The sequence below is a fragment of the Lonchura striata genome, chromosome 2 (genome assembly GCF_050655825.1).
Source record: "Lonchura striata isolate lonStrDom1 chromosome 2, ASM5065582v1, whole genome shotgun sequence".
In the NCBI taxonomy this organism is placed as follows: domain Eukaryota; kingdom Metazoa; phylum Chordata; class Aves; order Passeriformes; family Estrildidae; genus Lonchura; species Lonchura striata.
The window spans coordinates 42,057,043-42,067,866 of record NC_140704.1 but is presented as its reverse complement, the minus strand read 5'-3'; the positions used below and the strand labels follow the sequence as shown (position 1 = coordinate 42,067,866).

The following is a 10,824-nucleotide window of genomic DNA, read 5'->3' as shown; positions in this document are numbered from 1 at the left end:
AGATACACATAAAATGTAAATATTCTTTTTTTTTGTTTGTTTGTTTCAACATGTTAAAATTTTGTAAACTGCTCTTTAAATAAAAGCTCTGTTAATACAACATTACTGGGACTTTACAAGTGTGCATCCATGCACAAGTGTCAAGAAATTTATTTCCATTTCCTACAGCAACTAGATTGCATAATCTCTCTGGAATATTTTTTGCTAGTGCATATGTTTCTCACTTCCCTGCCCAGGGACTATACACATCTCCCTTCTCTGCAGGGGCATGAAGTTTCCCTTGGATTAAATTGGGCAGTGGGCATGGAGGGAAGGATGCTTCCAATGCCTCCAAATCCAACCCATTTCAGGAGAACTATTAAAAACCAGCAGTTCTCCCTGGAGGTGTGCTAGGCTGTGTGTCTCTTTCTATCCAATGTTCTTAAGGACTTCCTCAATGAGTCCTCATCCCAGGATAGTCCTGAACTAGCTCACAGAATCTCTGCCTTCTTCTGGACGTTGGTTGCTGAGGAAGGTCTCCAATACAGAAGCTCAAGTTGATTATTTGCTTATTTTTCACAAGTGCCTAGATTAGTTAACCCAATAAGGAGTTGTTGGTAAAACCTTAAGAAGGACTCAGTCCTGACAAGTGAGTCATCATACCACCAGCAAAGCATTTTGAGGGGAATCAGGAAGAATCACATGTCTGTTTCTGTGGCATTCACATTCTCTGGACAGAGAGATATAATTCTGTCTCTTAGAAGAAGCACAGAGAGAAGAAAACAATCTTTATCTCTGCACCTTTTTTTTCCCCATGTGGAATTTGGTATGGAGATTGTTTACCTGAAGTGATTGCTTGACTGGATTCTGGTGAAGGTTCTTTGGGTTCAATGACCAATTGGATCCAGGTGTGTATAAGACTCTCAGCAGGCAGCCACAAGTATGCTAGTTGGTAGTTAGGTAAGTACAAGTACATCTGTAGAATAGGATAGTCTCTCTTTAAATAGTATATTAATGTAATATAGTATAGTTTTAATAAAGCTATCCTTCAGCCTTCTGGAGCCAGACATCATCATTTCTTCTCAGTCAGGGCTGCCTTTTTTACTATATGTTTCCACCTCTTTTTGTCTGCTTGAAAAGCTGCAGGATCACCTGGAGTGTGCTCTCCCCAAGACCGATTCTGTAGTGGTGCAGCATTGCAACCCTGAGCCCTTGTGCTGCTCGAGAGACACGCTGTGTGCATGCTGTGATGGCTGGCATGCTCACCAGTGTCAGTCCTGCACAGGGAGGGAGATTTCCTTTTCCCCTGAGTCCCAGAATCCATAACTCCCCTTGTGATTTTACAAGAAGCTCATTTTTCCTGGTCAGCAGTGGGCTGTGTCCCTCAGCTTCTGAGAGCTCCTGAGGGATGGGTGCCTTGGAGGGGAATGAAGGGCCTGCAGGCCGGGACATTTGTGGGGTGCAGAGCACCTTCCTGAATGCCAGTGTGCTGGGAAGCTTCTGGGAATGGACCACACACGTGCTGATGTCTCACCCACCTCAGAGGAGCAGACAGGGTGCAGACATGAAGGTTCATGGCCACAGTGCACTCAGGAAGCAAAGTGGTCCCTCGGGCCCTGCTCTCCTTTTGACAACATCCTGGGATCTGTGAAAAAGCAGCCTGCTTCTCCCATGTCTCTGAGGGCTTGGCTGAGTTTCTAGGTTGCCGCCTCCGCCTTCCAGCCTCCGGCTCTCATGAGATGAGCGCAGGGAATGAGTTGCAGGAGTGCAGCTGTACACATTTGCAGTACTGCGCTGCAATGGCCACCTCTGTGAAGACTTAGAGCTTGAGTGCCAAGCCATTTTGCCACTTCTATTTCTTCCTTTTTTCTTGGAGACATACACCCTTCACACATTTGTATTTCAAACAGACAGGAGTGTGTAACTGCTGGGGTCGATGGATCTAACCCTGTCACTTTGCTTTCCAGCATTCGATGGTGTAGAAGATGGACTGCGGAGGAGAAGGGCAGAGCACAGAGGAGGCCAGGAGCAGGGAGCCTGGCCAGGGGCCCCCTCAGGTGCTGTGCAGCAGCTGGTGTTGTGAATCAGGCCGTCACCAGTCGGAGAACGGCTACTTCACAACACCAGGGTCGCACCGCACCACGCTTCGCCCACCGGCTGGAGAAGAGCAACGTTTCCTGTGGGCAGGCAAGGGACATGGAGCACCTCCTGGCTGCTTCCACGCAAGCCCAGACCTGCAAAGGTAATCAGGTGCTCAACTCCTATTTAGGCACCAGCCTCCCACTGAAGTCTGAAATAGAAGTTAGGCCCCTAAATATCTCTGTGGGTCTGGCCCCGAAACCCTGCGTCACTGTGCAGTGCAGAGCTTCAGCAGGCACAGGGCAGAACTGTCAGCAGTATGGTCACTGCCTGTTCACATGCCACATGAATGTTAAGGAACAGGAAGCTTTTATTAAGCTGTGGAAAGCAGTAAAAAAAAACCCTCTGCGTGCTCCATGTGTGGTTCTCCCTGACAGTTGCATCTGTGGTCCCTGCCTGTGACTTGTTCTGATCCTTTCCCTACCTCGACACCCAACTGTGTAGTCTCTGTAAAAGGTCATGTGCATACCAGGAAAAAGCTGGGCTCCTTGCTATTGATACTACACCTGGTCAGCCTCTGCCAACGTGCCTCTATCTAAATCAGCCCTAGGTGTGTTGTGATAAATGAAAAAATAAACAGTGGCATCATCCAGAAGTGGTACCAACAACTGCAGTGCTTAAAATAGAGAAAACATTGCTAAAGCAGAGCCTCATAAATTCCTAGGTGTAGAGGGACAGTGAGGCACACTCTAACCAAGTGACCTGCATGTAACATGTGCCGTGCATTTCAGGTTTTAAAAACAGGCTCTTCTCTGCCTCCTCCTTTGTACCACACCAGCAGTGTGATGTTAGTTTGAGAGGAGTGGGTTACAGAGGACTGCTTTCCATCCAAATCTGGGTCATGGACATGGAGGTTGGCACATGCCTCATGGCAGGGGTATACAATCCCTTAAGTCAAACTGAAATGCTGTTCAGTTTGGATCTCAGAAAGTAGGCATGTGGTCTTGGTCTCAGGATGGGATTTTCTTTGGTGGGTTTTCTCTTCCTCTCACCCCTCAGGATGGCTCTTTGCTCTCAGGTGTGTCTGGCTGTTCCTTGTACAATATAAACCACTAGATATGTCTAAAGCAAAGAGCGGAGAAGTGCAGAGAGAAACTATTCAGGTAACATAGAACCAATGATGGTTTTTGTGAAAGTTTTCTTCATTATCCTAACTCGTGTGACTGATGATAGTAGTAAAAATTATTTAAATTCCATCCTGGATGTATTATTGCTGGCAGGGAGATAGACATAGGGGAGAGTCAGGATATGCACAAGATCTGAAATAGTATGGGACAGCCTGGAAATGCAAATGCAAGGTGACAATGGTGGTTTAATTGGACCCATCCTAATTTTTCTGTTCAGGTGGACTCCCTGCACAGGTAGCCCTGAATTTCTTCTATAGCAAAAAGTCAAATACCTTGAACAATGTTAGAGATGTATGGGAGGCTCATTCATAGATTAGAATGGCAGCCTGTGGGTTTTTGTCATGGATGAGAGGGAAAACTAGATTGTGTTTCTTGTTCATGCACTATGAATTTGTGAATCCAACATGCAAGAACACTGTTTTATTAAACTTGTTCTCTGCTAACACAAACTGTGTGCTCTGTGTGGTAATCTCATTGTTATAACTATGTTTTAAAGCCTGAAAATTTTCTCTACAGAGTTTATTTCTTGAAGCAATGCACAAAATTCTTTAGAAACAGGAGGCATCAAGGAAATAGTCCCAACAACCATGCACACACACTGATTTGCATAAGCAGCTATTCATATAGGGAACTAAACACCATTTCATCTTTCATTGTGAGCCAGAAACCTGTTTTACCTATTCAGTTTCTCTCAGTAAATACACATAATATTTGAAATACATTAATGGTTAATATCCACTGTCAGGTGACCTGATAGACTATCTCCATACTTCTCCAACTGTGATATGTAGAGACAGGTCATTTTCAGCTCCTTTTGTTAAAGAACTTCATGGGAAAAGCCCACTTCAGAGGTACTTTTGGGGCATCTATTGTACTGCAACTCTAACTCGAATGCATCACCCTTTATGCTCTTCTAAAGTGATTTCCTAGCAAATTAATGCAGGCTGTAGTACAGCTCTGCTACAGAAAATCAAGCACTCCGGTTTGTCATCAAGCAGCCTAATCATATCATCTTGAGGAGAATTGCTGGTTGAAAACCTGACTGTCAGCTTCAGTTGATGGAACCAATTTCTGTTTGCTCCCTTCAGCAGTTGGCACGTGCTGCAGTGAAAGGCGAGTGCACAAAATAAATAGTTCAGTATAGGTTTTACATTTGTGGAGTGTTATTCTTAACTAGCGCCTACAGTTCATCTTTCATGTCAACCCCAGTTCTGGATGCTGAGATGGAAAAATAGGTGCTCACCACGTTTCTGGACAGCCCCCCAAAAGAGAGGCGGGCCCCTGCAGTGTGGATGCACTCATAGAGGGTTTTCTGGTGCTTTACAGATCCTTTCTCCTACTTGTGTATTATTGTAAAAGAAGTGGAAGTTTACCCTGCAAAAGTACCCCATTAGAATTGTTGAAAGGCTTGATTTTATAACCTTAATAAAACACTGTGCTCAGCAATGAGGGTAGAAAAAAGCAAAGTCTATCAAACCTGAAATGCCGGGCTGTAGTCTCTTGTGAGATTTTTTTTTATGGGGTTGTTATTCCGAAAGTGGTTCTTATATCTAAGCAAATAGTATTTAATTTCACCCTTGAACCCTTTGAAATTTGAATGCAGTGGGTTTATTTTCCCAGCACATCCACACTGTTCTTCAATTGTTGTGAATCAGTTTTTTTGTTTTCTTCCCAGGCTCACCAGCAGCTCACATACCACTTCAGAGAGCAGCAGCCTTGTAAATTTTGTTCTCTTTTTTCCTGCATACCACAGCCAAGCAGACAGGCACAGTAGGGCTCACCATCTCTCACTTTCTGTGTTTGCATGCACACTGCTTTGTTACTGTAATGTTCCTCATGAAAAGTGCCATTAACAGGTTTCTTCTTCATTCCTTTTAGTGGGCTTCCCCTTTGGCAAGCAACTAATGTGAAATTAAAATGATATTTCAGACAGCATTGCAAAGCAAACAGTAGGTGGGGCTGAATTTTTTTACCCACAAACCTGAGTCAGGTTTTATTTCAGTTTCAGACATAAAAGTTTCACAATGAGAGGGGAAAAATACAGCAACAGTCTTCAGGCATCTTAACATGGTGAGCAAGAGGTGACATTAAGGAGGGGGAAGAGAGGCTTGTTCACATCTACTGTTTTAAACACAGCATATTAGGTATACGAGATTGGTATTTTTAGAAAAATCAAGACTCCTCACAGTATATAGTCAGGCCTCAAATGTGCACATAAAAGGGTCAGAAACATCCCCATTGTGCAGTGAAGTGGCACCACAAAGAGCATAAAAATCACTTGGCTAAATTACCAAGGCTAAATAACTTTCACTCAAAGATTGATGTAAACAACAGAAGAGTGCAAGCAGTCTCTAAAGATAACATAAACTACTTGTAGAAGTTTTATAACCTATCCTCTAAGGAGATTCTACTTAAAAGCCAAAGCAGCAGAGACTTTGCTGTGTCATACTCTTTGTCTTTATGTATACTGGAAATTCCAAAAATTATGGTATTTCTTTGACAAACAGTTGCCTCCTTCGTTAACAAGACTAACTATCTGTACCCCAATAAATGAGTTTTTAATGTTGAATTTGATTAGACCTAGTTCTCCAACCATGCATTAGCAGGAAAGCGCTGCCCACGCATGCAAGCTTAATGCACGCAGCTCTTGCTGTCAAAGACCATTTTGGAAAAAATGATGTGCAAAGCAATCCAGCCAGCTGCACTCTGATACCCACTTCATGCCAGGAAAACTCCTCTTCTCACAGGGACGTGGCTGGGTGTCAGGAGGGAGGCTGGCACCAGGTGGCCACCCTTGTACCACTGCAGCTTTGTCCCTGCTGCTGCTCTGTCTGCAAAGTCTGGGGCAAGGGTTTGGGATGGTCTGGTTCATTCCAGGTCTGGAATAGCACAAAAAAAGCAGAGCTGGGAAGATGTCTGAGGTCTATATTAATACTCTGAGTGTATGGCATCTTCATGATTCAGCTAAAAATGTTGGCAGTTTGGGAAGAAAAGCTCAATTTTAGAGAATTCTGGCATATGTCAAAAACTCAACATCCCAATACGTTGCCTGCCATATGCCTTTAGTGAAGTGGTTATTAAGATAACTAAACCTTAATTCCTTCCCTTGCATAGGGGTGTCTTGCTCTGAAGTCTTTCTGCGCTGGTCTCTGACGCTGGGGATGTGTAGCTGTGGTAGCCTGTGTCCCTGGGCTCTTCAGGAAAGCCAGCAGCCTCTCCATGTGAATAGTAGCCAGGGACTGAAACAGCTGCAAACTCTGCAAATGGTGTTTCATTTCCAAATCTCCAGCTGAATCTCACCACTGCAGATGAGAGATCTGGTGGAGGCAGAGCTTTGTGCTGGTTTTTGTAGGTGCCCACCACCCTCAACTGATACTGAGCAGGACAGTCTTCTGGAAAAGGTGCTGCTATTCCCATTTACCTGGCAGTCCTATTCCTTGATAAATAGCAAGAGGCTTAAGCCTTTTTTAGAGGGTTTACATTACTATTTTTTACTATGTTAGAATAATGGTTTCCATAGTAACAGCCATGTGGGTCAGTACATACCCCAACTCTGAAGATATGTTGTGGAAGACTCTTGGAGATTAAAAATCCCCAAATGCCTGAGGAACTGCTGCACATCCACAGGGTGTTACCAGAGAAAGTACTCCTGTACTCCATAACCTCTCCCTTTGCTGGATTTCAACACATCTAGTTTACTATTTTATTGCTTCAAATAAACTTCTTGTTCAACTGTGGGGACATCCAGAGAGACCTGTCACACAATGACAGCATCTCCCATGTCAGCTGCAGTGTGTGATAAGTCTCTGGTGAGAAGTAGCAGCTCTTTTCCTCCAGGAATGGGTTTTGATCTCTTCCCACTTTCTGTTAGTCTAAACCCAAAAGTATTAAATCACATTCTGGAAGCTGTGTTGCTGTAAGAGCCCTTCTAGTTTTATCACTCAAATTAAAATTATACTGGCTTCGAGCCTTGAATCCAAAATGGCAATGTCTCTGCTGCTTAATGACAAGGTAAGGGAGGTGGAGCTGGTGACTGCTCCCAACAGCACATGCAGAGGAAACAGCATCACTCATCCTGTCATGGGGGAGATGTGTCTGCTGTCATGAAAAAGAAACACAGAAATCCTCTCTGGCCGCAGCAGTGCAGCAGCGAGCATGTGGGAGGTGGTGCGTGCCCCAGGGCCAGGGCAGCCACAGCGGCCCAGTCCTGGGCAGCTTTGGGTGGAGTTGGCTTGTTTTAACCCGTGTGAAAGACAACCCACATGGTTGGGGTTGGTTTTTTCCTTTATAAACAAAGGAGTTAAATTTGTGCTGAGGAAAAGGGAGACATTCACCAAAAAGCCCCCCTGTCCCTGCCAGGATGAGTAAGCAGTTTCCCAATGGCCAAATACCATTAACACTGATGCCTCCATGAAGCTGAGATTCTCCCTCAGTGCCTCTCCTTGTCTGCCTGTGTGTCCCAGGCACATCACAAATTCAAGCACCATCAGCAAGCCTGCAGCTTCATTCACAAGAAGCTGAAGATTTATTCTTTCCAAGACAAGGCCCTGAAAAATACAAGATTGCAAAATACAGATGTTTATAGTGATTGAAATACTCAGTGACCAAGAAAACCCTCACATGAGCTTTCTTTTTTAATAAAGCAAACTGCTCTGCCTTGTCATGTGAATTAATGTCCCTGCTGCATGGCTTTGTCTATTTATTCCTTGCTGATGTTGTTTTTGATCACTACTAGATGAAAATGAAATCTTGGATGCTTTGGGGCTGCTCTTAGGACAGATTCAATGAGATGAAAACGCATTTCAGGAAATATCACTGAAGCCAGTTTTTGTTTTAATTTCCAGGGACACAGAGGGCTCCAATTCCCTGGAGTCAGGAGGAATTGCAATTGAAGAAAGGCACACTGAAAACACATTGGAACTGTGTCCTTCCAATCCTCCAAAGCAAATGTCACCTAGAGGCATTGCTGTTATGCCTCTCAATCACAAACTCTTCTTTTCAAGACAATGGTTTGGCAGTCCATGTCCTTTTCTTCACAGGCTTTTTGAATATTAAATGGTCCCTGGGCAAAGGGGCCAGGGCTGTAGCACCCTAACACACTTTCTACTTGCTGGACCCACAGCCTCTGTCCTTCTGTCCATCAGTTCACCAGCCTGCCCCATCAATTCTATTGCCAGGTTACTCAAAGCCCCATTCCAGTGGCTGTTTGTCTGGCCTGCTCGTGGCCTCACAGGCAGGTCCCCAGCTGAAGGGGAGCACGGGGACTTTACCCTGCACTGAGGTCCTCTTCTGACTTTGTTGTGGGGCAGCCTCTTTTCTCAAGTTCTTGTCCCCACACCTCCAGCTGGGAGGTGTACCTGGCTGGGGAGGTGGCCTCAACATCAGGTGACATTCTGTAACTCAACACTTGTCTTTACACAACCAGCCTAAGGCAAACAGTGCCAGACCAGATGATTCACACTGTGCAAATCACTGTTTTTCACAATCTGTTTGGTTCAAATCCAAGACAAATCTGCATCTAAAGAATCAAGTATCTGCATTTAAGCACATGACTGGTGTCCACCAAGTCTCATAGCTACATTTGATCAAGGAAAAAAAGTACTTTTCCCCATATGTTTATAGAAGGAAAAATCCATATTTGGAAACAGTTTGATAGAAAAAGTCAGACATTCTGTTATTGAATATAACCCAGATTAACACTGACAGACTCTGGGATTTTCTTAGAGGAAAATAAAAATCCAAACCATTTCTAAACTACATTTTTCTGACAAAAATAAGCATTAAGGTAGAGAGCCAAACTTTTGCCCACACTGACCTTGCTCTGCAGTGCAGTGGCAAGGATCTGGGTGCCCCGAGGCACCTCCACAAGGGAGCAGGGTGGGCAGGCATGGGTCTCTCTTTCTGCCGCTCCTGCTGCCAAGGAAGCTTAAAAGGCCAAGAAGGAAGAAATTTGTCCCCTTTCAAATTTTCTTTCAGCATTTCCCCAGCTTCCTCTGTATACGCATCACTCACAACACAGTGGGGTTATGATGCACAGCAGTGTTTCTTTAAACACTCACACAAGTAATAATAAAAAGCCCAGACCATCCCCATCTCACAGAAATGTCTCAGAGAAATGGATTTAAGTGAGACTGACCAGGTCTCACCACTGTAAGCTGGGGAGGAAACCTATGATGCTCTACAGCCTAAAACTGCCTCTCAGGCAACTGCTTCAGCATTTTGGCCCAGTTTAACTCTTGATGCCTACATCTCTCCAAAGACTTCTAGACTAGAAAAATAAACAAATTTAAGTTTGCTGCCACATCAGCCCAAAAAACCTAACAGCAAGGAAATGGTACTTGGACCTGACATTCTTAGCAAGACCAAATGAAGTCGTCCACCATGTGTGAAGCTTGCTGGGTTGTCTTTTTATGTGCAGGTCAGCATCAGTCATCTGCAGTGTAAATAGGATGATATAAACACATCAGTGAAGTGATTCAGTATCTATAGAGTGAAAAAACTTACACCTCCCTCCCATCCAAAACAGTAGGTTGGGAGAGGAGGAGATAGCTGAGTACCTTTGGGAAGCAAAAAATATTTGTACGGTGCTCATTTTAATTACCCTGTGAGGGAGCACAGCAGCCTGGGTGAGTCTCCTGTTATCCCACAGCAGGGTGTTGTTTCAGCATAGTAAAATACAGCAGAACAAATACCAACCCCCACATGGGAGTTTCTGAAACTCTCCATCAAGACTTTCCTCTTTACCAGATAATCGAGATTCTCCTACATGGCCACAACAATTTCACCTACATTTAGAACAGAAGATACTGAAATGGAAACTTGGGGGGGGGGGGGAGGGGCGGGGGGGGACCCTTCCAGACTGAAATCAAAACAAATCACTTTTTTGCATATTAATAAGTCTCCTGATTGAAAGTGTTCTGGCTGTTTAAGGAGGAATATCAACAGTAGATGCTGCTAATTTAAGCCTGGCTAATTAAAAGCAAAACGAAAAAAATTACTCCCGTAGAAACAGCCTCATGCAAAACGCACTCACCCAGCACATTTCATCAAGCTCTGCTTATTATATCTGGGTTTAGGGAAACAATCCCATTACTTTTTTACTCTCTGGGTTGGGTTTTCCCACTGCACATTGCCTCCAGCACCCTGCCCCTCTGCAGAGCCAGCAGCAGCAACCAGCAGGACCTGCAGGACATCCACAGCTGTGATCTGTTTGGAGCTTAGACCAGGCTGTCACCAATGGCGTGGGCATTGAGTCAGGACCACCCTGCCTGTAAGAATTGACACCTGCCAGAGTGCCATCAGGAACTTGTCATGGGTGTACTCTGTCCCCTTACGGAGCTCACCAGTAGGAATATTAAACTGTAGCAGCCCCAGAAATTACCCCCTAACCATATCTCACCAGTTTGGCTACAAGGGTAGTGTAGGCTATTGTGGCAAAAACATGCTACAGCAGGGACAAATGGCATTCACCACCATTCCCCACTGCCTAGAAACAAAGGTAACAACACAGCAAGTGATCTAGTCAGGCACAATCCTGCTTCCTCTCAAAACTGATTACGAACCAGTCATTGAATCATAG

At 44.5% G+C, this 10,824-nt stretch overlaps 1 long non-coding RNA gene across 2 annotated transcripts in view; it reads right to left on the bottom strand.

Annotated features, from left to right (window-relative positions):
- Positions 1–5,180: 5,180 nt before the first annotated feature.
- The window catches only part of LOC144247182 (uncharacterized), a 28,759-nt gene continuing 23,115 nt past the window's right edge, over positions 5,181–10,824 (bottom strand). The window contains exons 2-3 of one of the 2 annotated variants that reach the window (XR_014952052.1): positions 9,061–9,678; positions 5,181–7,792 (exon numbers count right to left, since the gene is read on the bottom strand). This is a non-coding gene — a long non-coding RNA (uncharacterized LOC144247182). Of the gene's footprint in view, positions 9,679–10,824 lie in introns of both variants that reach the window. The other variant, XR_014952050.1, reaches the window with a different exon arrangement.